Source organism: Ambystoma mexicanum, chromosome 2p (assembly GCF_040938575.1).
Source record: "Ambystoma mexicanum isolate Mex_15411 chromosome 2p, UKY_AmexF1_1, whole genome shotgun sequence".
In the NCBI taxonomy this organism is placed as follows: domain Eukaryota; kingdom Metazoa; phylum Chordata; class Amphibia; order Caudata; family Ambystomatidae; genus Ambystoma; species Ambystoma mexicanum.
Window position 1 is genome coordinate 1,433,691,261 of NC_090923.1, and position 27,500 is coordinate 1,433,718,760.

The 27,500-nt window shown below is 45.1% G+C and overlaps 1 protein-coding gene across 3 annotated transcripts in view; it reads left to right on the forward strand.

The window, feature by feature from the left end:
- Positions 1-27,500, forward strand: part of NOS3 (nitric oxide synthase 3) — a 937,759-nt gene that overhangs the window by 189,401 nt on the left and 720,858 nt on the right. The gene's annotated exons all lie outside the window — the stretch shown is intronic.

The window sequence follows — 27,500 nt, forward strand, 5'->3', positions numbered from 1 at the left end:
TATGATTATTTAATTAAAGGGAGAGTCTGGGGGGGGAACCCCCCCATAAATAAAAATACAAAAAATAATAAGAGTTTTGGTCAATGAAAACGTGGTGATGAAAAGTCCCACGTTGAAAAATACTTCGGCGAAATCACGTACAACCATGATTATGGCACTCAGTGTTCACCAATGCTCTCTTTGGCCAAGTCCAACCCCACTCCACCTTTAGTGAGCTGGGCTAGCCCCTAACTCATGTATTGGTCCTCCGAAACGTAATTCCCCAAACCCCATGAACAGGGCCCGTAGGGTAGCTCAGGGGCAACGCGTTTGCCTTGGACCAAGACAAGGCAGACCAACACAGGATTGAATCTTGGTCCCATGCTTAGAGACTGGTCTCTACTATTAAGCGCATTATCATAGTATTAACTCTGGTCTATTTTCCTTCCACGCCTGCAGGGCCCAACTGCCTATGTGCACCAGGAGTGTGCCCCTAGCACGCATTCCCAGAATGGGCCCAGTTTAGTTACTTAACTAATCAAGAAACTAAGGTATTTTTACTGGCTGACTCATGGATGGTGATATGGGCCCTCACTACTCTTAGTAAGGAGTGACCACTGCCATCTAGTGAATGGATCTTTAACACTGACCCCCACCTACACAGAGGCCCTCCATTATTTTGGGCCACCTCGTGGGAGGATTTGGGTTGCAAACACTGTCATAGTTTGAGAGGCAATGAGCTGAGTTCCCTCTGTTCTGAGATTGTGTCTCTGATACTCTCACAGTATGAGGAGTTGTGACAGAAATCTTCTACTAAGAAAGACTCACTTATCCCGCTAGTTCTGAGTGGTTGTGAATCAGGCTCCCTAGCTTTGAGTTTCTGACACCGCGACTCTCCTTGCCTCACTTGTGCCAGCACTGAGATTCTATTAGTCCCTAGGACTCAAACTATTACACCCAATCATTGTAAATAATGTTTAGAATTGTATTGTATAGATTAAAATTGTATATAATGTGTAACTTGAACATTGATATCTATCTCTTGCATGTGAGTAACTTTACCTGTACCGTTATGCTGTGGTGAACCACTTGAAACTTTGTAAGCCTTGCATCTTCTTATTGCTGCGCCCTGTTACCTTTGGTGCGCATTAGAAATAAATAAACAAACAAACACCCTCCTTATCTGTGGGTCTCAGACTCGGACATGCCCCTGACTGTCACTGACAAAGTCTTGTTAAAGAGATACTGCCTTAAGATTATAACATTATGTGGGGCTTTTTCTCTCACCCTTGGAGCTCAGACTTGTGTTACTTGTCGAGCATGGGCACACACATCACCTCTGCTTGAAAAGATGTTAAGTTCCTTCCTTGTCACATGAGACCACACAACCTAGTCCTGGGTTTTCGTCACTTCTTCCACCTGTTCTTCTGAGTTTTCCTGTAGTGGATCTCCATGTAAAAGAATTCAAAGAAACCAGCAGGACTTCAATCTGCAGTGGACATAAGAATCAGCTAAATTTAAGAGCATTGCTCCTAACAATCCAGGAAGTAGCTAAAAACGGGGTAACAGCAAAAGGAAACCACATAGTCTCTCTATGACTTGGCACATACGTAAGTCTACCCTGTAGTCTCCCACCTCCAGGTGACCAAACATGGTTACAACCACTTAATTCCCGGAATTTTGTACTTGGGGGCAGAAGAGAAGGAAATGCCTTTTCTTTGTAGTGTCATGGTAGCATTCCTTGTGATAGTTAGTAGAACCGTTCCAGGAGGCAGTACACAATGCGAGGGGCAATATTCCTAGTGTAAACTTTACATATAGTGTCGGGGCAGCTGGCAGACTGCAGTCATATATGCGGACAAATCACTGGCCGCCAGGTCACCTGCAAAGTGCTCTGCGAGTCATCTGCATATGAAAGGTGCATGACCATTGCCCCAAGGTTACGCAATATATTCATCAGAGGTTGGATATTGATAACAAAAAGCAGCAGTGACAGCAGAGATTCCTTGTTGGCTCCACAGCTGGTACTGATCGGGTGGATAAGAAAATACTAAATTTAACCCTCTGGTGGTGAAATAGTTCCATTCGTTTTTGGAGAACGGTATCCTGTTCTTCATGTGAGAAAGAGGCAGGAGGCTGCACTAGAAGCACTGGAGGGAACTGAGGGTTAACTACAGTGCAGTGAAATGAACACAGAGAGCCGAGAAGGTTTCAACCTTCCTTTATCTTCGAACCAGCAACTGCCAAGTGCAGGCTTTCCTTATCGCGCATGCGCAATTCCCCTCAATCTCTGTTAACTTTGTCCTCTCCAGGACACAGAACCAGGTAATATCAGTGCACAACTATGCGTAAAGATACCAATTTATAGGGGTTTAACAACATACACACAAAATAGTGCCTTCAAAGGTTTTGAGGTGCGGGGGAGGAACTATGATCCTGGCACAGAATCACCACAAAATACTAAATAAAAAAGATCCAATATTAGGACCCTCCCGGCCCCTGCACACTTTTATAAACTGCAAAAAACTGTCTATACTTAATGTAATGTGTACATAATCTGTTAACACAACTTGAAAAGCGAATTTTAGTACCAGAGAAATGTTGTGAAGTTTAATTACAATCAATATCAAAAAACAACAAGATCACATAATATCCGAGTCTGATGTTACCTGACACGTTTCGAGGTGATGATCTCTTCTTCCTGAGCAATGCGGACTGCAAAAACAAATATCAAAGAGGGCCAGTTCAGACTTTTATGTATGTCAAAATCGTTATATAAACTATTCAGACAAAGGTCAGATACAGGATTGTTAGTTAAGCTAATTAACCATTAAAGCCAGCTGGATGTAACCCACGGAAAAAAGGGGAGAATTGTGGTAGTTAGAGACTTATCACCCAGTGAGGTCCTAGGCATAATTATATACCCAGTAGTTACAGTGCTCCATTCAAATCCCGCTTATGTTTATCTGCAATCCGGGCCAACCAGGCACAATTATTTTTTACCAACCCTCCCTTCTAGGAGTAAATCAACAAAAAACATGATGGAACATGGACTCCGTTCCTGTTTCGATAGGTTTGTCTACTTCAGCATAAATTCAAGTGTGTGGAACCAAATCTAAGAGGTACAGCTATAATATTACAGTGTGTACATCGGTCGACAACAATTCCCTGCAATAGATAAAACACCTAATCAGACACTGATCCGAGTGACATAACAACACTCTACGATGTATGCAGTATTTCCCACTGATGCGCGACCAAGAGTGGCTATGCTCCTTTGGTTATCGAGGATGATGAATAGTTAAATCCACTTACCCCAACGGGGTCACATTTCCATACATGGATGCTTATTGAAATTAATCATGGACTGTGTCCATTCCTATCGGCACATGTGAAGGCTCCAGAGGCACCGTCTCGCAGCTAGTGCCACGTCTGCACTTCAAGATGTTAACCGGAACCAAAAAGGATTCCGTAATCAATTTTAATCCACAAGATAGTGATCAGCATACTGAGTGATGCATGTCTAACCCCCATACAGGGCAATCCAAATGTATACTTGATATGCTTACCTCGCTCCGTAGTGCGAGTAACTTCTAATTCCTCTGTCGAGCGTGACGTCTGTTACTAAGGCAATCACACTCGCTGTCGGGTTACGTGGGACGCCATCAAAGCATGGCTGGATAAAGCCGGTCTACTCTAACATTGAAGACAGATTTGTTACTCAACTTTCTCAAAGGGTTCCTCCATCTTGGAGTGGAGGTAGCTACCTGGACTAACAACATCACGATACCTATATATATAGCTCCCTAATCCTTTCACTCGTGTGATTTCCAGTGCACCAGTGATGATAGAAATTATTCTAAATATCAAACTAGATAATGTTGACGACTGGTTAAATATGATACGGAGCATGTTATATCCCGGATAACCTGGCGGTAACACCCAAGTGGCTCATATGGTCGCTTAATGCTTACATATCAAAGTGCAATTAACATAATGTTATCCCAATATATTTCAAATAGTCGCATCTTAACAGGTCTTCCATTTCTGTAATGCGACTAGCCTATGCCCAGAGTTCGTGGTTAGTACTGTATCACACAGTGGAAATGGTAACTACACTGTGTCAATTCCTCAATTGTAGATGTATGGAAGGAATCAATCCTCTGCTTGAAGTTGTAAAATCAAATCATGGTAGTTTACACATAACCTTATCACTAGCCTGTAGCCAGCACTATGGTGTATACATCCTTAGATCTACATCATAAATATATCCCTACTTGTTAGTCAGTGATTACATGTACATTTCATCAGTCCTTATTCTTGCAATGTGGCATGTACATTCACACATTTGATTCCATCAAAAATATTTACAGAGAAATCAGCAATTGATGTCCTATAGATACCATCATACACTGTAATTCAAGGTCAGAAATCCAAGATGCAGTCATATTTCATCTTCATAGGACAACGTCATGTTACAGGTAATATTTCTTCACACAAAGCAACTCAACAAGCAATCTTCATTAAGGCCCTTAGGTTTTGCTGTGTCCAGTTGGTCAATCCAATACAGCTCTCTCTGAAGGAGGAGTGACTGGTAGTTCCGTCCTCTCTGTGGACGTTTGATCACTTCCATTATCTGGAATTTTAATTGAGCTATGGTATGGTTTTGTTTGTGAAAATGTCTTTCCGCCAGGGATCTGGGATTATTGCATCTTATGTTCGACTTGTGTTCTGTCCAGCGCTCTCCAGGTCACAACATATCACCCCTTCGGGCAAACAAAAAGTCACTCACAGTTTAGTGTCCTCAAATCTCTTCAATGAAACGTACAGGCCTTCTGATACACCTGGCGGACCTGGTCTGACGTTCTCCTGCTGGTCTCCTGACTCTTCTTCTTCTCTCCTTTGCTCTTCTTGAGTCGCAGCGGCGCCTTCCTCCTCTTGATCCTTTTGTTCTTCTCGATCCTCTTCTTTGTATAGTTTGAAGTGAGAGATGTTCTGAGTAACCACTCTCCTGGGGGAACGAGCAGTTATCATTGTTCCATTCACATGAGCTATCAAGTGTTCTGGATCGAACTTTGAATCTGTCTTTCTGTCTTGTCGTCTGCATACAGGCACCCTGTCACCTATTTGCAAGTCAGAGCTATTTGCTCGCCTTCTGTTATCAGAGTACTGCTTCATCTCTTGCTTCTTGCGGGCATCTACCTCTCTGATCTGCTTCACATTGCCGCTCACTTCATCCGTGAGATGAGGCAGTCGGTCCTTGTCTTCCTGCCAAACAGTAGTTCTGAGGGACATTTTCCTGTCGGGCCACGTGGTGAGTTTCTGTAGTCCCTCAGCACGTTGCACACAGCTTGGTTGAGCGGCATGAGTGTTAGTTAATTTTGCTGGAGAACTCTTTTCAAGGTGCTATTCAATCACTCCACCATGCCATTGGTCTGTGGCCATAGCAGAGTCATTCTTCTGTGATGGATCCCCATGTATTGCATGAACTTTGCGAACTCCAGACTCCTGAAAGGTGGGCCATTATCCGACTTCTGGACTCCTGGAATACCCTACGTGGAGAATATTTTGTTCAGTATTAGTACTAGTATGACAGTTCTGGCTGCCGTAGATGCTATTAGATGCACCAGAGGAAATCCCGAATACTCGTCCATGATGACCAGCCAATATGTGTTTCTTCAAAGGGGCTGAAGAAGTCAATTCCAAGGTGGGTCCATAGTCGTTCAGGCATGTCTGACATCACCAAGGGCTCCGGCCTATTTGGTTTGGAGGTGCTCTGGCATAGGTGGCATCCATTGATGGTGCGCTCTGCCATTTGATCCCGCCTCGGGAACCACATTGTGTCTCTAATTTGTCTTTTCGTGGCCACCATTCCACGGTGACCTTCGTGTGTTAGATTGATGACTGATTGTCAAAGATCCGTGGGAATTAATATTCGATGTCCTCTCATGATGAGTCCTATTTATAGTTCTTCACTCACGTTCTTGAAAGCATGCATTTCCACAGCGAGGCGGGTTCCTCGCACTTTGTTGGTGCTGTACAGATCTCTCCATCTCCCAGATCGGATTTGGTCTTGTAACGTCCTCAGTGTGACGCCTGGCTTAGTGTGATCCAGAATGGATTCATGCGTGATTGGAGGGCCATGGTATGTGAGAAAGTTGCCACATTCTTCCGCTAGGCTTTTGTCAGTGGAGTCGCATGGCAGCGGCTGTCGCAACATGAATTCTGCCGGGTTGTATTCTTTGCCCGGTTTGTGGATAAACATGAAGTCAAAATTCAGTAATCTTTGGCCCCACCTTTCTATTCGGGGAGGCATCTTGCATAGAGAATTTCCATAGATGGTCACCAGTGCCTGATGATCCATCACAATCGTGAATGGTTTGCCCAAGAAAAACATGTTTGCATACCCAGACAACTGCAAGACCTTCCTTTTCAGGTTGTGAGTACCTGGTCTCCACCTGTGAAAGGCTCTTGCTGGCATAGACAACGACTGTCCAGGGAGATTCTTGTCCCGGTTGATGTTATGCCAGAATCGCTCCCAGGCCGACAGGGCTGGCATCGACTGTCATTTCTGTGCACAGGTTCGGATCAAAATAGGCCATGCGTTCTGCTGATACAATGTTACTTTTGATTTGTACAAATGTGTCTTCACAGTATTGTGACCATTGGAATGGTCTACATTGCTTGGTGAGCTCTCTGAGGGGCGCACTGTTAGTCGCAAAATCTCAAAGGTATCGGCCATAGTAGTTGGCCATCCCCAGGAACGTACTACATTTGCTGACATCTTTGGGGAGTGAGATCTCTGAGATAGCAGCGACCTCGCCTGGGTCAGGGCTCATGCCCTCTTCTGAGAAGATGGCATCAATGTGTCGGGAGGCAGTCGTTTTCCTGTACTAGCGTCGAAACTTTTGAACTCTACACCTACAGCCCTAAAAACTATACCCTCCTTCTCCCAATTCAGGACAAGCACCAAAAAGTGGCTTACCTCCCTAGAAACTGATTAACCCTAAATGCTTTATTTTGTCTCTACTACTTTGCTTCTATACAATGTCATGTATTGCATCCTGTTCATGTAATTTGCCTATGATGTAAATATTATCTTGATGTTTATATATGTACTTATGAAACCTGTAACTGTCCTTGTACAAATGTAACCAAAACAATGCGCCGAGATACCCGAGCGTTTGGCGCGCTCCACAAATAAACAATACAATACAATACAATGCAATACAATAGAAATTGAGATGCGACATGTGAAAGATACATTTTTCGCTGTTGATTGTCAACCCGGCATCCACCAGCGCCATGCATACTTGTTGTAGGGCATGATCATGTTGTGCCAGCGTGGCCCCAAATATTAAGATGTCATCGCTACAATTGAAGCAATTGTTCACTTTGCGAATCACTCCCCTCACACTTTCCTGAAATATTTAGTTAGCCGAGGAGATGACGAAACTAAGTCTCTTATATCTGAAAAGTCCAATCGTTGTGGCAAACATGGTGCTGTATCAGGATTGTTCATCTATCACAATCTGATTATATCCTTTATTTAGGTCAAGTTTTGAAAACACCTTTGCTCCATTTAGTGGGCTGATCATATCGTCCAGGTGCATTCCGGGATGCCTCTCATGCCCTATTGCATTATTCGCTTGGTGCATGTCTACGCATATGCGTATCTTGTTTGTGGATCCTCTCTTGGGAACAGCAACTATGTGGGAAACCCATGGAGTGGGACCGCTGGCGGGTTCTATTATGCCTTCACTCAATAGACATTGTATTTCCTCTTCCACAAGTGGTTGCCCAGTGTACCGGAATCCTCCTCGGATGTTGAGCAATCAAGGGACTTCCTTTGAGGCACCCAGTGCCTTCAGACAAAATTGGGAACATCTGTCTGGCCGAGAACCTGGGCTGCATACTGTATGTCACCGCCGCGTTCTCCATCTCGATGGCCGTGGGGTGACCGAGTAGGTTGCTCCCGGGGACCTCTCCTTGGAGCACATGGAACCCAGCTTGGGTGCACTTCTCTTTATATCATAGTAATGTGGAGAACTTTCCATGATTTTGTACAGGCCCTCTCGCTGCCCACTGGAAAACCTTCAGGTCGGACAGATTTAGACGAGGGAGAGACATTGTTTTGCGGTATTCTGACAAGCACATAATGTTCAGAGTGGCACCAGTGTCAATGAGAAATTTTACCTGGTGGTCTTCTACCAGCAAGTTAAGGTCGCCTTCAGGTGGGGTCGTCACGCCGTTCATCATGTAGGCGTAATCACGCTGAGTTGTTTCTCTGGGGGGTGGGAGCGGAGGGGAACTTCCTGTCACTTGTCTAACATGGCAAACAAGGTCTCGCCTCACACCTGCGTCTCCCCTTGGGCCACTGCTGCGTGCACTGAACTCTTGTTTGGGCGGTGTAGAGCCGTACCACTGCGATCGTCCAGGCAGAGAGTTGCAGATGACAGACAGGTGATTTTCCCGGCCACATCTGGATCTGGTGCAAGCACTGCCGAATGCAGGACACTTCACTCCTTCTTGATGTGGAAACGCATTCCCATTGTTGGGCGCATCTTATGACGAGCTTGGCCGCTCCGTTAACTGTGTCCTCTTCCGGACACGACAAACGGCTTCCAGATCTGATGTTTAGCCATTGAGGCTAAATGAGTACTGAGAAACTCGTGGTCCACTGTGTCAAATGCCGCTGAGAGGTCCACAACTACAATTTGGGTGAGGGATCCCTCACTGGCACTCCACATAATATTGTTCCACATTGTGATCAGAGGACACATAGTTCTATGCTTTAGGCAAAACCGAGATTTGTGAATATTAAGGATACAGAGTCCTCAACAAACTTTTGCAATTGCAGAGTCATCACATCACATTACATAAAACCCTGATAGCCAAGCCACATCAGGCGAGCAATAGGTTAACATTTGTCAACATGGAGCGTCTTTCAATGTCTGTTTTTTAACAAAGGTTAATCACTGATGTTCACTGCCCACGCTAAAGAGCTCAATGCATGTTAAAGCATGCCTGTGATTGTTGGACAACTTCTGCAAATGTCTGTCTTGGGCTGAGCAAGTGAAATGATGGCACCTCTAGCCGACTGAATAATTATGGTTTATTAAAAGGGCACCGTTATTGATGAATCTTTTAGGGATCCCACAAACTTGAGCAGAACCACCTCTGGTTCCAGAAGCAACTGAAGACCATCCTTTTCACTTCTGCTTTTATCTCTTCCTCCCCCCTGCTGATGTCTCTGACTGCTCCGCGCTTTGGTCACCTGGCTACCCTCTGAACTCGGGCCCAGGTCTTACATGTCCAGTTGCCCTTGCACTGCCTCCGGGCTTCCCCTGCAGTTAAGGGTCTGTAACTGCAACCCTACAGTCCCTTCTTACTGCGCTTATGAGCCACCCGCTAGCTGCACTTATTAAGCTACCTGCACTTCTCCGCCGCCCCTCCCTAGCCTTTCTCCCTCTTACTCGCACTTGCGCGATCTGAAAGACACAAGGCCTAGTAAGATCGTTATTTTTGTCCTCCCTTTGTTTCCCTCCTTGTCCTGTCGCGCCTCGAAACACTTGTTTACAGGTGCTTTATAAATGTCATATCATACCAGGTTGCGCACTCTCACGCACTCTACAGGAACAAACGCCATGTGTCAATGTTACTCCTTTCCACATTGAGGCATAAACAAAAACACGTGATACACTGAGACAATCTAAGTCCTGCCTCCTCCTTCCCACATCCCCTCCCAAGCGGTGACAGTTCCTCAAATAAATGTTTCCATTTGCAGCACTGTTTGTGCTCATTTTTGGGTCTTTAGTCTAAGCCACACACTCTCCACTGCTTGGCAAGCTCTGGAATCTATTGGGGGGCAAAACGTGCTTTCCCTCATATACCTGCTACCCATGGGGGATGTAAGCATTTCTTGCATTTAATCTCTACAAATTCCCTATTTCCTGCTTGCATCTTGTGAGAATGTTATGTGTTGCTAGGGTTACATCTTCGTGTATGATTCCAGAATGTTGATGGGATCATACACGAAGATGCGGCTTTGTTGAGGAGGCCCACTCGGGGGCTCCTCCAAATAAAATACTGGATTCAAATAAAGTACATCAATCTACTTGCATCACATTATATATATTTTACTACAATTGGCGACGAGGACGCGGATTAGTGGAGGGAGCCCCCGGACGTTACGAAGAGGGATGTGTAGCGTCATGCGTTGTTGATGTTGACGGAGAGGAGTCGTGGTGCTAAAGAATGTGTACGGTGAGCGGCATGACAGTGAAAAGCAAAGCATTGTTTTAAAAAAAAAAGGAAATATATATAATCACCGGCAACAGTTACAGTGGGCTGTGAGCGAGGTGCGTTAGTGTGGATCAACCGTCGCTCTACTATAGAGGAAAGGACCTTCGTGCGTGAAAAACGTGCCGCCATTTTGGGAGGATCTGTCAGTTTCGTTCGTACGACGAACAGCTGTTTTGATACGTCAACGAAGTATGTGAAAGGGATAAACAAACGTACACAAGTGCTACATGGAGGAACTGGCAGTGTAATTTTTTTTTTAGAGTGATTTTTGCTGGAAAAGTTGAGTGACATTGAGACATTTAAAAAAAAAAAAAAAAAACCTGTTTGAGAAGTGCAAATAAAATAATAATATAAGGAGTGTACAAAACACCTACTGGAGCATACCACATATGAGCAGAACATTGCATACGAACCATCATCAAGCTTTAGCCATGCAGAACACGACTGCTCCAATAAAATTTTTACCGCCTCCTGGGAATCCAACATGCCCTTGGGAGCAGTGGCAAGACAATTTTCAGGTATATTTGAGAGCAATTGGGGGAGCAAAATTTAACGATGATCAGAAAGAAGCAACTCTGTTGCACTGCATTGGTACAGAAGCATTGAGGATATTCAGATCATTGCCTGAGTTGGAGCAGGATGAAGAAACATGGGGTGAAGCTTCAAGTGGGTCAAGGAAGTATGATATAGCAGTAGCTAAATTGAATAAACATTTTGGTAATAAATCCAACATTGTATTGGAAAGGTATAGGTTTTTCACAAGGAAACAGGGCAAAGAGGAAAGTATTGATTCATATTTGGCTGCTTTGAGAGGATTAATGGCCAAGTGTGCATTCACAGGAGTTACGGATGAATATCTGCGTGATCAGATAGTATTGCATGTGGCTGACCCACGCATTCAGCAACGATTATGGCAGGCGAAGAACCCTACATTGGAAAAGACTGTGGAGATAGCCAGGTCAATTGAATTGGGTGAAAAATGTATGAGAGAGGTTCAAAGTAAACCGGAGTACTCTGGAATTAAGTCAGTTCAAGAGATAATTGATGATCAGCAAAACAACCAAGAAGAGAAACTGATTGCTTTGGTCAAGAGAATGGTCAGGTCAGATGCATCTGGTGTACACAGACAAGAAGGAGGAGGTGCATTCAAGCAAAGTAATAGATGTACATGTTGTGGGTGGAATAAACATGAAAACATGGAAAAAGAGTGTCCGGCATTCTCGGCAGAGTGTTTTAGGTGTGGACATACAGGACATTTTGGAAAGATGTGTCGCAGCAACAGAGGAAGAGGCAGATATAATGGCAGGTTTGGTAGAAATACTGGACGATTTTATAGAACCAGAGGTGCCACTACTATGGGTGTGAGAGCTGTGGAGGAAATTGCTGGTTCCAGTAATTTGGTGGCGATAACAGATATGGCAGAAGATAGAGTCCAGATACTTACTGTCACAACAAGAGATGATGGAGTAGGATCTTGGGTTCCCATGGATATTGATGGTATAACCTTACAAGTGATGGTGGATACAGGTTCCCCATATACTATGGTTGATGTGCAGACATATGTCAATGTTTTAAAGAAGAAGATGGAAGATTTACAAGTGACAAACACCAGAGCAACAGGATATGGAAAGACACCTATCAATATCATAGGGTGTGTTTGGGTGAAACTGAAATTTGAAGGACGCAAGACCTACTGCAGGTTGTATGTGGCGGAGAATGGTTTTTCGATAGTAGGATGGTGGGAGCAAGCTTCATTGAATATCAAGATTCATCCTGGAGAGAGTGTACCCATTCTTTGCATTTCTGAGAATGTGTGTGACAATGCAGAGAGTTTAGCAAAATCTTTTCCAAATGTCTTCAATGACAACATTGGTTTGCTTAAAGGATTTGAGCATCGCATTATTCTCAAAAGAGGTGTAACACCAGTTGTACATAAAGTGAGAAGTATACCCATCGGCACCAAGGACGCATTATAATCTGAATTAGAAAAACTTTGCAAGCAAGATGTGATTGAACCAATTGAAAGTTCGGAGTGGTTATCGCCTATTGTATTGGTTAAGAAAACCGACGGATCTATTAGGATGTGTGTCGATTTAAGAGATTTAAACGCCAACATATGGATAGAGCGACATCCGTTACCGAACATTGGAGAGATGTTGTCCACCATGAGACCTGCGAAATATTTCACAACTTTGGATTTGTCGTCAGCCTACCATCAGGTGGTGCTTGAGGAAGGATCGAGACATTTGACATCATTTGTGACACCGTTGGGAGCTTTTAGGTACAAGAGAATGCCGTTTGGATTAGCTTCGGCTGCAGCAGTGTTCCAGAGATTAATGCATCATCTTTTTGACGGTCTACAAGGAGTGTATTACTTCCAAGACGATATCTTGGTGTCAGGAATGTCTCAGGAGGAGCATGATGCAAAATTGTTAGCTGTTCTACAAGTGTTACAGCAGAAAGGAATGACACTCAAAATTGAAAAGTGTAAGGTAAAGAAAAATGAAGTCACATATTTAGGACATTGGATAAATGCCAAAGGCATCATGCCTAAAGAATCATTGGTAGACACCATTCTCAAAATTCCAGAACCAAATAACAAAGACCAGTTGAGGAGTTTTTTGGGTCTCACAGAATATTATTCTAAATTTATAGATCACTACTCTGATAACACTCAAAGTATGAGGAATTTAATGTGTAAAGGAATGAAATATGATTGGTCAAAAGAATGCAAAAAAGAATTTGAGCAGATAAAGACTATGATTAATAGAGCACCAGCTTTAAAAATGTTTGACTCAAGTTCCAAAACAAGGATAGCAGTTGATGCAAGCAATGTGGGCTTAGGTGGTGTTTTAGAACAAGTCCAAAATGGTGAAGTTGTTCCCATAGCGTTCGCATCAAGGACATTAAGAGGTGCTGAGCGAAGTTATTCGACCATAGAAAAAGAAGCTCTGGGAGTGAAGTGGATTTTAGAGCATTTCAAGAGTCTCATTTGGGGAATTCCTGTGGATGTCAGAACAGACCATAAGCCTCTTGTTCATATTTTGAATTCAAAAAATTCGCACATGATGTCTCCACGCATAAGAAGATGGACCCTGATTATTATGCAATTTAATGTGACCATAAAGTACACTCCGGGAAGAAACAATGTGGTTGCGGATTGTTTCTCCAGATTGCCATGTGAAGAGGATGTAAATGACTGTGAGGATGAACAAATGTTCAGAGAGGAACAGCACATGGATTGTATTATAGCCCAAGTGCATCCTAGTTTTTCAAAAAAAGAATGGATAGAAGCGAAGGACAGTGACATCGAACAGGAGATGTTGAAGAAGGCTATTGAAGCTGGTTGGAGAGATACTGATGACAAGTTAAGGCACTGGGAAAGATTTAAGGATGAATTGTCCAGTGATGAAGTATGTGTTTACAGAGGAGATCGTATAATACCACCGACAGTTTTAAGGAAGAGGATCATGGACATTGCGCATGAGGGCCATGTGGGTAGAATGTTGACTAAAAGAAGAGTAAGAGAAATTTACTGGTGGCCCAACATGTGGAGTGATATGGAAACTTTGGTTAGGGATTGTACAGCTTGTGCGGTAAGCGATAAAAGCAAATCCATACGAACAACTCCATTACAACCTGTGGACATTCCTGTTACTGTTTGGACTAAATTGGTTATTGATATAGCTGGCCCATATGAATCTTTGGAGTCTCAGAAGATTTATCTTATGGTGTTGGTGGATTATACATCCAAATGGGTGGAATGTGGTATAGTAGAAGAGTCAGTGTCGGCTGTCAAAGTTGTGAAGTTCTTGGATGAAATATTTAGTAGAGAAGGAGACCCGCAAGAAATTGTCTCAGATAATGGAGCCCAGTTCATGTCGTCAGAGATTCAAGGATTTTTAAAGGACAGATCTATTAAACACAGCACTACCGCATTGTACCACCCAATGGGTAATGGACTTGTAGAAAGAATGAATCGTTTCATTAAAGGGATTATACAGTTGGCTTGTGTTAATGAGTTACCATGGAAGGAAACACTTAAGGAAGCTCTCACTACCTATAAAGTGACGCCACATTCAATAACTGAAGAAGTACCATTTACGTTGATGAGAGGAAGACTCTTTACCAATAGGTTGAGACCTGCTTGGATGATGAACAATGAGAGTAAAAAAATCAACATGGATGACATTGTGGACAGAGTGAAAAGGAAACAAGAGAAGTATAAAAGTTATTATGACCAGCAGAAGAATGTTCAAGAGTAAAATAAAAGTAGGTGATATGGTGAGAGTGAGGGAACCAAAACGTGTGATAAAAGGGGAATCTAAGTTTCGCGCTCCTCAGAGAGTAACGGAGTGCTCAAGGAAGTCTGTGATACTTGAAGATGGCAAGAAGTGGTCATGTGATGATGTTGTGTTGGCAAAGGAGAAGGAAGTGATGAGATATGGAGGAGATGGATTGGTGGAAGTTGAAAATTTCAAGAAGGGGTGTGATGAACTCAGAGCATTGGTCAACGAAAGTTCACAAGGAAGGAATGTATAAGAGTTCAATTGAAGGAAGAAATGACAGCGTTCAGTCAGGATCAAAATGTAGGAAAAGAGTATGGAATTACAAGCAAGACTATGTGTATTATTGAAGAGTTCAACACAGTTACATGTTCCAAGACTGGCTGTATATTCTAAGACACATGGAAGAAGATGTATCCTTTATTGGTTGTTAAAATACAGTGTTAGGTCATTTCATAGATTAAGTGTTTTTAGTTAAATTTAAAAAAATATTTTTGGTACACAAATTGAATTTTATTGTTAAGGTGGGGAGATGTGAGAATGTTATGTGTTGCTAGGGTTACATCTTCGTGTATGATTCCAGAATGTTGATGGGATCATACACGAAGATGCGGCTTTGTTGAGGAGGCCCACTCGGGGGCTCCTCCAAATAAAATACTGGATTCAAATAAAGTACATCAATCTACTTGCATCACATTATATATATTTTACTACACATCTGTGTATAAATTCCCTAAATAAATAAACATAGTAAAAGTAAGGTAACTGCCAAACTAGGATTCATCAGAGACCGTGGGGTGGCATTTCTTGTTTGCAGAGCAGCTTTGGGGTTTCTTTTGACCTGGTTTTCCAGCAATTGGGTGATGGAGTGCAGAAGGATGTGCATGGGACGTTGTTTGTTTGATCGAGAAGGTGGGGTGAGCGATGTCCAGACATGAGCTAAACCCTTGCACGTGCTGTGCGCGCCTGTGTGCCTGCCGCACTAGTGACGGACAGGGGATGGCGTGGAAGCCCAATCAGCACACCAGATCAGGTGCGACGACACCTGTGACAGATGGTAGGCAGTGCTGGAAGTGGGCGGAGCGGCGCTCCTCAACTTTTTATTAATTATGTATTGTTCCTATACTTTTATTTTAAAAAGACACAACTGCGGAATGATTTCGAAGGATCAGGAGCATTGTGACGTGAGGAGGGCGGCCCGGAAGCACGTTACAGGGCAACGTCTATACAGCATTATGACGTACGGGTGACGTCCTTAAAGGACGCAAGGAAAGGCCAACGTAGCCAGTATGCGACATTAGCAATGAGAGCGCAGGTGAAGTGCCAAGGAGTCAAGCCATGGAGCGAGAAGAAATGCCTGCACGGAACATTATTCAGCCAGAGGGTCAATAGAAGTTGCAAATGGCGCCGCTGAAGAACACGTTACATTCAGGTAGAAAGATTCAGTCTCCGACTATAAGAGGTGTGGCTGGCCCGGGTATTGCGCCCATTATGTACACGCCCACGCCTTTCCTGAAGGATGAAGGGGGTCCCCCCACTATGATGGACGGCATCGTACAACACAATTACCATGTAGCTATCAAAGATTGGAGGTCCAGCCTTTCTATATCACCCCAAGGCACAGCTAGACAGGATACATGTAGGATACATGTAATCATTTGCCAGAAGTGGCGACAGAAGGTATGGGCACACTAGAGGAGTTCACTAAAGTGTCTCCACGTTTAGAAAATCACTTTGCAGACACATCATTATTGTCGAATCTTTGTATCACTCTAAATGAGAAAGCAAAAAGCACACAAAAGAATTTAAATGTATGCAGCCGGACGCAATTTATTTGCGAGCTGTGATTTTTGTTTTTTGGTTGGGACAAATTCGTCGAGATGATGCGAGATTAGATTGGACCTCGTTGCTTAAACGTTAGTGTAAGAAGTACTCTTTGCATTTTAGGAGCTGCTCAAGCTGGAGAAAGTGGGTTAGAGGTAGAAGCCGCCTTAAGGAGAGTATGAAGCATGTTGATCTCAAAGTGGGAGCTGACACAAAGAGAAAGAGGGCTCCATACGGCAACATCGAGATCAGTCCCAAGCCTGGCATACTCGGAAGCTGGCTTTAATATTGGAGCAGCCAATATGATATGATATGATGATATAATAAGGCATTTAAAAAACGCCTATACGCAAGGCACGACAAGGCAAGGGAGGGGGGACAGAGGGAAGACGGACAACGATCATAGTAGGCCAGGTGTCATTCAGATCGTGCAAGTGCATGGGAAGGGGGAAGTGGGAATGTGCGGGGGGAAGCGGGAAGGGACAGTGCAGTACATGGGATAATAGAATAAATAAGCAATAAATAAAAAATACGGCCAGCAGGTGGCAAGTGCAAGGGTAAGTGCAGACATTGAGTGTCAAGTGCTGGTAGTGGGACTGTAGGGATACAGAAACAGTCCCCAAGTGCGGGGGTTGCCAGGAAGGCAGTTCAGGTGTGCGACTGGAAGGGGAGGGGACCTGGGCCGGAGATCAGAACGTGGCCAGGTAACCAGTGCAGTTTCAGCCAGGAAGTCAGCAGGGGAGAGGAGGAGAAAAATCAGAAGCAAAGAGAAAGGTTTTGAGGTGCTTCCGGAACCGGAGATGATTCTCCTCAGGTTTCAAGGAGGCTGTTCCAGAGGGAGGCCCCAGCCGAAGAAAGAGATCTACCACCAACTCGTTGCTTGGAGAAGCGACTGACCCTGAGGAAGTCGGAGGCGGATGATCGAAGAGCTCGAGAAGGAAGGTATTTAGGAAGAGAGAGATGAAGGTGTTGAAGCCCCAGGCCCCAGAAGGCCTTGTGGACAATGCAGAGGGTTTTGAACTTAATCCTCGCAGCCACTGGGAGCCAATGGACAGATTTCAGTCCTGGAGGGATACAATCCCTGGGCTTGAGGCCAAGGACACGTCTTGCAGTCCTGTTCTGGATGAGTTTCAGAGGGCGGAGAGTAGAAGCTGGCAGATTTAGAAAGAGGCTGTTGCAGTAGTTCAGCCTAGAGAGAACCAGAGTTCTGCAGACAGTGAGCTTCTGGGGGAAGGAGAGGAAAGGAAACATACCTCTGCGGAGATGGAACTGGTAGTGTGACTTCTTAGAGACGTCAGAGATGTGAGGAGAGAAGGAGAGTGTGGAGTCGAAGATGACCCCAAGGTTTTTAGCCTCGCAGGTGGGAGCAGGAACAGGGCCAAGAGAGGCTGGCCAGAGAGTGACAGGAAAGGAGGGAGCAGGTGTGCTGATGAGGAGGCTCTCGGTCTTACTGGCATTAAGGCAGAAATCATTGGCGGCACACCACTTCTGGATGGCAGACAGATGATCAGAAATGAGAGAGGGAGAAGAGGTGGCTGAGGGTAACCTGAAAATGAGCTTATTGTCATCCGCATAGCACTGGAAGTTGGGGCAGAGCGCGGAAATGCAGTGGGCAAGAAGTGTCAGGCATTGGTTGAACAGCCAGGGAGAGAGGTTAGACCCCTGGGGATCACCACAGGTAGAGATAGAGGAGAGGAAGGACCCAAGTTGAACCTGGGAGGGTCGATTAGAGAGGAAAGAAGTCAGCCACTGCAGGGCCTGACGGGTGATACCCAGGTTATCCTGGAGACGGTTGAGCAGGATGGCATGGTTGACCGTGTCAAAGGCAGAAGAGAGATCAAGTAAGATGAGGACACAAGGGGTGTTGGAATCAAGGTTGGAGAGCAGGTCTTCACAAATGTTCAGGAGAGCAGTTTCCGTGCTTCTGGCAGCTCTGAAGCCAGACTGATGATCATGGAGACAACCAACAGATTCACTGTGAAGATTGAGCTGGGAGATGGCCAGCTTTTCCAAGAGTTTGCCCAGGAAAGGAGTGATGGAGGTTGGGCGATAGTTAGCCGGGCAGGACGGGTCGGCAGAGTGTTTCTTAAGAAGAGTGTGCACAAGGGAGTGCTTCAGGGGCGAAGGGAAGACTCCAGTGGCGAATGAGTGTTTGCAGAAGTTGGCCAGCGCAGGAGCCAGGGAGTCAATGTGGTCCTTGATAATTTTGGAGCAACAGGGATGAACGTGTATTGACGAGACTTTCATAGATCAGACTTGTCTAGAAACCTTGTCAGGGGAGAACAGGGGAAAGGCAGAGTTTTAGAGATGAAATGAGAAGCCAGTGCTGTGCAGAGGGCCTGGGAAGAGACAGGAGTGGTAGAGATTGTGGCAGGATTGGCCAGTTCCTTGCAGATTTTAAAGAGTTCAGCCGACTTGTTGGATGCTGCAGAGACGCAGGCTTGGATGTGAGCTCTCTTCTTGGTGAGGAGAGAGAGCCGGTATTGCCTTTGGAGCAGGCGGCAGGCCAGTTTGTCAGAGGATGCACATGAAGCACGCAATTTCCTCTCAGCCACCCTGCACTTGCGTTTAAGGGTGACAAGGTCTGATTCGTACCAGGTGTTGCACTTGGCTTTGGGCTTCAGGCGGATGCTCATGACAGGGGCAAGAACATCGAGAGTATCAGATATAGCAGAGTGGAGCATAGAAATGGCTCTGTCAGGGTGTGAGTCAGCCAAAGAGGGAGGGAGGGGTGAGAAAGCGGCAGCGAAAGCCTCAACTGACACGCGCTTCATGGGTCGGATGACCGAGAATGTGGGTGACAATGATGGAGTTGGCTTGACGTGAGGGGTAGAGAGAGTGAGCTGGGAGGAAAGGAGAAAGTGATCACTCCAGGAGAGAGGAGTAGTGAGAGGGATAGAAAGGGGAAGGCCTGAGGAGATCAGAACATCCAGAGTGTGCCCTGCAGAGTGAGTCGGGCCGGAGGGGAGAATAGAGAGTGCGAGAGAGTCGCAAAGGTCGCAAACGAGTACAGTTGAAGGGCAGGAAGCATCCAGGTGGATGTTGAAGTCTCCAAGAAGGAGGAGTTGAGTGGTTGAGACCAGGAGGGAAGAGGAGAGGTCCGCCCACTCAGAGAGGAAGGCGGATATCTGACCAGGTGGCTGATAGATAGTAGCCACAGTAAGGGAATGGCTGAGAGGTAGAGAGTGCCCGCAGACGAGGCATTCGAAAGAGGAGTAGGCCTGCGTAGGAATGACAGAGGCAGGAACCCACTTAGGGAAGATCAGGGCTACACCCTCTTTGGAAAGGTTGGACCTGGGCGCGGAGAGGATCTTGTAGCCATCAGGGAGGAGAGTGTCAAAGCTTGTGACAGAGCTGGCCGTGAACCATATCTCGGTGAGACCGAGGACATCGAGGTCAAGTTCCTCAAGAAGGCGGCAGATGTCAGAGGAATGTTTTACAGCTGAGCGAGAGTTAAGAGTGGCAATATGGAGAAGGTTGCCGTCCTTGAAAGACTTCCGGGGAGGGGTACAAATCAGAGGTACACCCTACGGAGGTGTAGAAGAAGCCAGAGTGGGGGCAGAAAGTGAAGGAGGAGAGGGCAAGGTAGCCCAGGAGGAGGCAGCAGAGGGAGGCGAGGAAGCCGTGGAGGGGGAGAAGGAACAGCAGGAGAAGAAAGAAAATTGAAGAGGCACGGAAAGCATCTATCGAAGAGGAGAAAGTTGGCCTGAGGGCCTTGTACCAAGACGGTACCATTCAGATAAACATTAATGATGACCTTAGTCTTGCCTCCTTGTCACATTCCTTACAGAATGAAGGCGCCTCTTCCTTTCCAGACGCAGGCGGCTATAAAGCCCCTCCCTTCATCCCCCTGTGTTTTCTGTCTCACTGACAATGTACTAGAGGTGGTAACAGGGCAGTTGCCAGTTAAGGCCAAGTTTCAAAGCAAGTGGTCTCTGGGGCTGTGCTGTTGCGGGCCTCGTATCTGTGTCTCCCCCTCCCCTCTTGGACTAACGGTTCCTCCCAAATTGCTGTGCTGCTTTGGGCAAGTCCCAACCACCTGGATTGCCCCGCCATGGTGGGTGAGACTCAGCTCCATGGTTGCGGGACCATTGTGGGCATCTCTCCTTCACACCCTAGGCTGCCTCGCCGCTGTGGCAACCCCCCCCCCACCCTCCAATCTGTGGGTTGCTGTGCTGTTGTGGGTAGTCATTGGCCCTCCCCATACCTATAAGGCTGTGCCGTTGAGGCCTTAGTGTTAATCTGTGGCCACTCCAGAAAGGCCTGTAGCATAGAAAGGAAGGGAGGCACAGTGGAAATTGCTGTGGAGACTCCGGCACCTGGAAGCCATTGGGTGGAGCAGCAACCAGGAGTCCCGCTCTGTACTAAGTACGCTGGCTCGCAAGGTAATTACTTCGGCTTCATGCCAGTGTGTATAATTGTTCAGGCCCTTCTCCCAATTATGGTCTGGGTGGGGATTGGAGAAACAACCTTATTTAAACAGACTGAGGCAGGGCCCATGGACATTGCAGACATGTCTGGCAGAAAGTTTACAGAGAAGAGGAAGCATATACCTCACTCCACGTTCAGTTCTCCAGCTACGAGGCCTAAACATTTCAAACATAGGCACTCAAGATCGCCCCAAATGCAATCTGAGCACAGATTGTGCAGTTGGTTAAGAAGTCTGTGCCAGAGGCTTTGCAGGAGCAAATGTTGGACAACGCCAAAGCGGGAGGCTTCTGGTTCTTCTAGCTCGCAGTGCTGAAAAACTCCCTGAGTTTCATGATGGAGGATGTGACCCTCCTGGATGGTGACCCTTCAGATCCAATGATAGAGGAGGAGGTTGTTTTTACTGGGAAATATGCAAAGCTTTTTCCTAGAACAAATGAGGGCTAACCTGGAATCTCCAGGGACATCACAGGTGCATGAAAAAGAGACTCTTTAAGCAGTTTAAGAACCTCCATTCCTCATCCTTTCCTTTTCATGAGGATCAAGAAAATGTTTTGCTGAAATAAATTGAAGGATACCGTGAAACCTTCCTTGCCATACTACCGATTCAAGCTTTATCCATTGACCGAGTTTGATCCCAGGTATCCGGGTAACATTAAAGCCGATTGGACAGAGCAGTTTTCCCATGATGAAGCAAATCCAGCAGTGCCAGTGCACAAGAAGATTGATGGGCCATTAGGCGAAAATATTCGTCCCCGAATCTTATCATCCAGGCAGGCACGTATGCAGGATATGCAGACCAATCCTTCTGGATATCCAGGGTCATTCAGGGCGAGGAACTGGAGTTTCTCTGGCAGTGGTCATCCCACAAATAATCCAGCTTCATCCATATCAGCTCTCCCTAAAGCATGAATGTGCAAATCCATCCCCGTGGAGGGCCGTCTTCTCTTCTGGGAGACCTAGCAAGATGAGGGAGATGCCCGGGTGGAGGGATTGTCGCAAGGGGGTATGCTGTGGAATTCAGGAAGAGACCTCCCTTGGAATTCAGGTAGAGACTTCCCTTCGGGAGATTCAGATGGACTACACTCCCCAAGAATCAAGTGGAGTATCTGGCCCTCCTCAAATGTGTAGTGACCCTTTTAGCAAAAAACACTATTCACAACTGTACTGGAACAGCAGCCTCAGGCTTTTCAGCCATACTGATGCAGAAGCCTTCTGGAGAATGGCGGCTCATTCTGGACCTCAATGGGTTGAATTGCTATATGGAGTACAAGCGTTTCCGTATTATCACTCAACAAGAGGTAATTTGCTGCTGTACATTGGGGGACTGGTTCACGGTCATAGAGCTGGAAGATGCATATCTGCACAAACCAAACCGAGAATGTCACCAGTAATTTCTGCAATTTGCAATAGACCAGAAGATCTCCAATTCAGGGTGCTTCTCTTTATCATCTCCTCTACTGTCCGGGTGTTAACTAAGATTCTGACCCCCATCTTTGTAGTCCACAAGGAAAGGATTGTGTTCCATCCCTAACTTGATGACGGGCTAGTCCAGGCTTCCTCAAGGGAGATGTTTGTTAATCACACGGCCAGGGTCTACAGAATGCTACATACGCATGGCTGCTGAATCAATCAAATTGAATCAAAATGTCATCCCTTCTCCCCACACAATTCTTATAGTTTATTTGGATCCACTTACATGCCGACCTTTGGGGATAATTTCTTCAAATAAACAGAGTGACCAAGCTCCTGGATCAAATAGCACATCTGATCAACCCTCCGGTACCCACTGCTAGAGTCTGGTTGATGCTGTAAGGGGATTTGGTGGCCTGCACTTGCCTGTTCCACGAGCCCAGTTTCACCTAAAGCCTATTGGTCAACATGCTCTTCTGCAATGGTCCCTGGAGTCCAGGGACGATGAGAGGCCACTTCCCGTCACAGAGTGTATGACAGGCATGATATCAAGAGAGACATAGACTGAAAGGTAACAGTTTCAAATCCTTAATTTAATACAGTTCTGGGGTTGGTTTAATACCTAACTGGCCTTAAATCTAAAGAAATTGTTCCCTCTAATGATGTTTCTAATGGCGATTGATGTCTGAAAGTCCAAAACCAAAATCTCTCGGAGTCTAAACCTATGCTTGCCGTCTCTCTTAGACAACATGTGTACAGGAAGCTTCTTAAAGAAAAATGGTGGTTAAAAGGGAAATGTAAACCACAGCTGGTTTCAGGTAGTCTTACCAATAGGTGTATTACTGCCAGTTCAAAATAATTCAACTACAAAAATATGCCCTTGCAACCTTTGACGTAAGGCTCTTGCCGTAAGTCAATAGAGTTCATAATTCCTCTTGGGGTTTCCTTCCCCAAGATGTGATCCTTCCAGTTCTAAACAAAAAAAAGACACATTTCCTGTTAGTTCTCATAGGGTTCCCCCCCAAGGTGTAGGCCTCTCTTTGCAATGTTCAACAATGTCTTTTGTGGGCCTCTCAGAGTTCCCTTCCCCAAGCCTAGGCCCCCCTGGTTTCACACAATAGTTCGCCTTGTCAAGATGCACCGTTTTAACACACAGTTCTTTCCATGGGGCAGTATAAAGAGACTTCTGAAAACACCAGGCTTTTGCTCCTCCCCTGTGCGACCACTGTGACTCCTGACCCCTCTCTTTGTACTCGTCTTCCTTTTGGGCACCTTACCGTCTTGTGCTCTTTTCCACTTGGGCTTTGTTTCTCTTTCACCTTCTTTCACCTTCCTTTCCTTCTATGGTGCACTCCTGCAGCCTTCTCTCTTCTTTGTCATGCCTCCTGCATACTCCTCTTGACTTTATCATGCCCCTGGGACTCTCTGTCCTTTGCCTGTGCACCCTTGCACCTTCCTTTCCTTGTATTGTGCCTCTTGCACTTTTTCTTTTCAACCTGTGTGTATTCCCTACCCTCTTTTCCAGCTTTCGGGTCGCTCTCATCCTTTCTTTACTTTCTTTCAATTTATCTTTAACTTTTCCCCTCTGTCGGGTCGCTCACACCCTACTTTGCTGTTTTGGGTCGCTCGCACACTCTCTTCTGTTTCGGGTCGCTTGCAACCTCCCTTTGCTTTCTGTCACTCTGCTTTTCAATCTTTCGAGTCGCTGCACCCCCCTTTCTGCTTCAGGTTGCTTGCACCTTCACTTTACAGTCTTTCACTTTGCGCACCTTACGCACTCTGCTTTTCCTTGCTTTCCCTTTCTTTCCACTTAGTGCTTTACTTTCTGCTTTCTCCTTCAAGCCACTGCTCCCGCTCCAGCCATCCTCATGCTGGGTATTATGGTTAGGAGCTCACTCGTGCTTCAGTTAATTGCTTTCTTTCGATGCGATGAGCAGTGCGCATGTGTAAAAAGAAAAGCGTCTTCACTGACACAGAGACTCTTGACTTGCATTTGATTTCACTAGTGCGCTTACGTGCAAGTGAAAGATGTTTGTTTATAAAATTCTACCGATGCATGCGCTCAGGCCATATGTAGTGTTCAAGCCTGTGTGCATTTACTGAGTTGAAAGATTTGTGATAATAGGAATCTTTTCAGTGATACTCGATGATCAGCGTCACCATTAAGACAAAGATAAGCTTGTGCATGAGCGTTTGACCGAAAGTAGTGTTTAGGTCACGCGAAATCCCGAACAGACCTCCCCTTAATCTGAAGACAAGCGCAAGGAGGAAACTTTTATGTAACTTAAAAAAGGCATAAGTTGTGAGTTTCAGTAGAGTTGCAGTTAATTTCAGTTCAGACTTAGTTTGTAGTTCCGTTTTTCAGGTGAGATGAAAATGCAATCAACCCATTCCTTTCAGGAAGAAATTTAGGAAGGAACTTTCAAAGGCAACACTCTTTCTGAGAAAAGAAACCTTTTGGCATGTTGCAAGTTGATGGTAAAGCAAGAGTTATTTCCTTTTCTATACAGAGGAGCAAAGACTTATTTGAGAGAAAGAAATTTAAAGACATAGAGAAGTCATAAGGGTTTCAAAAGAAAGAGAATCATTCTCATTTGAAGAAACATTTGTAGAGAATATGGTTGGGTTTGATATTTCACCTCCCAGCTCTTCAAGGAGGTAGAACAGGTACATACAGTTTAACCAAAGTGTTAAGGCGAAAGGTTTCGTTCAATAGAATATAATTAACCTTATCTCTCGTTTACTTCTACATATTTTCCAACTAAGTGAAGATAGAAGTCTGTTCCATTTGTAATTTTATCCACTTCCCCTATGGAGTGTAGGGACTTCTACTGTTCTCGTTTCAGTAGTTGACCACACATTTTGGAGGGTCTGTGGAGTTCAGCAGCTTCCACGAAGCAGAACATCAGGACTGCACAGAATGAAAAGCAATTGTGAAATCCGCCTGAGCTGCTGAACCTTTTTTGAAAACTATGGCTGAAATAGTGGATCTGATTAAGGAAATTATGTTAGGGTGATCCATCTGGAAAATGTCAAGTTAAGTAGGCGGGTAGAGAAGAATGTTGCAGATGCAGTCTTCCTTAGGCAGAACATTTCTGAGGCTGGTGATCAGGGTGAGCAGCTCGTGGTTATGGTAAGGGAAGATTCCGCCTCTGGCAGGGCAACAGTAGGGGGATTTGGGTTCTCATCTGTACCAGTTCTGATTGCACCTCCCGAACATTATGTTGGGGAGACAAAGAGGTTTTAAACTTTTAGGACTCAATGCGAGTTGCACTTACTTTGTAGGCCAGAAGGTTTTCCCACTGAAGCAGCCATGGTAGCTTTTGTTATCTTATCTTACAGGGGAGGCCGCTGCATGGTATGTCTTGTTAGTTGGTCAGGAGAGCCTGGCCTGGAGGAATTCTGCTGTGTTTCAGCAGGAATTCAGGAAGATGTTCGGTAAGAGGCAAATCTCTCTGGAAGTTGACAGGGAATTTTTGGAACTGAGACAGGGGAGTAGGGATCTGACGAGCTACATCACTCAATTCAAGTCTTTGGTTTTGGAGAGCCAGTGGCCAGAGGAGAAAAGAACCTCTTTATTTTATCCAGGGTTGTGCAATGATCTCAAAGATGCTCTGGCACTCATTGTAGACTGACCTATGTCTTGTGATGCTCTCATTGATTTAGTTATGCAGGTGGACTTTCAGCCAGGGGAAAGAAAGAATAAGAGAAGGAGAGGATGGGGGAAGCTAAGTTACCTCAGCGAGTAGATAGACCTTAGGGGGATCCGCCGAGTTAAGAGGAGAGAGGGAAGGTTGCAGAGCAAGGTGGGAAGGGGCGGGTCCCTTGACTAAAGAGGAAAAGGACAGGTGAATGGCAAATAACCTATGTTTGTACAGCGGAAGGAGTGGACACTTTTTGTGTAGTTGCCCGTATACTCACAAGAAATCTGTCCTCGGGCCACATAACGCAATTGGTTCCAAACACTCTTCAGACAGCTGTGCCACACATCACAATCAATGTATCCTTGTATTATGAGGTTAAGCTGAAGGGGTCGGGTCCAGCAATGATAGATTCAGGAGCCACGGGACATTTTATGGACAGGGGATTGGCAGAGTCTTTGGAAATTTCTTTAGTTAAAAAGTAAGTGATGGGACAAGTCAGAACACTGGATGGTTCTTGTCTGACTTCAGGGCCTATTACTCGTGATACTGTTCCACTAGTTTTGTTTTTGAGAGGTGACCATGGGGAGGAAATTATATTTGAATCAATTGACGCTCCTAAATTACGTATTATCTTAGGTATGCCTTGACTGACTTCACACAATCCCATAATTGACAGAGGAAGAAAGGTTGTACGCTTCAAGTCAGAACATTGTTTTAATTTTGTGAACTCCGAGAGTGAGATTAATGAAGATAGGTGAGGACCTTGAACTTGGCTGAAAGTGGGAGTTCTTATCATTCTATTGGTGTAATTGTTGGAGGTTTACCCTAATGTTACAGGGAGCTTAAAGATGTCTTTGATGAGAGAGAAGCTGGAGAGCTACCACCACATAGGTCGTGCGATTGTGATAGATCTTGCAGATGAGGCAATTTTGCCTAGTAGTAGAGTATATGCATTAACTGAAAAGGAGAATGAGTATTGGAAGGAATATCTTGAAAATAACTTGGCTACGTTTTTTATCAGACATTCGCAGTCCCCAGCAGATTTGCCTATGTTTTTTGTTCCAAAAAAAGATGGGAAGTTGAGACTTGTATAGACTACTGGTCCATTCATAAGTTCACCATTAATAATTGTTATCCCATGCCTTTGATTTCTGAAATGTTGGATCATATTCAGGGGGCAACCATTTTCGCTAATTGGATTTAAGAGTGGCTTACCATCTGGTCAGAGTAAGGCAGGGTGATGAATGGACGCCTTCGTTTAAAACTCGATTTAGGTTGTTTGAGTACCAAGTGATGCCCTTTGGATTAAGTAATGCCCCAGCTACATTCCAATTTTTTTATTAATGATATTTTGAGGGAATTTCTATATATATTTGTAGTTGTCTATATAGATGACATTCTGACTTTCTCTCCAAATTTAGAACAGCATCAAGAACATGTTGGTTTGGTTTTGGAAAGACCGTGTTTCATACAGAAACTGTGGAATTTCTTGGGTTTGTAATCTCTCCTCTGGGTCTGGAAATGGACGAAAAGAAGGTGCAAGATGTGAAGGAGTGGCCGACTTCTACTCGAGTGAAGGAGGTTCAACGTTTTTTGGCAATCGCTAATTTATATAGGAGGT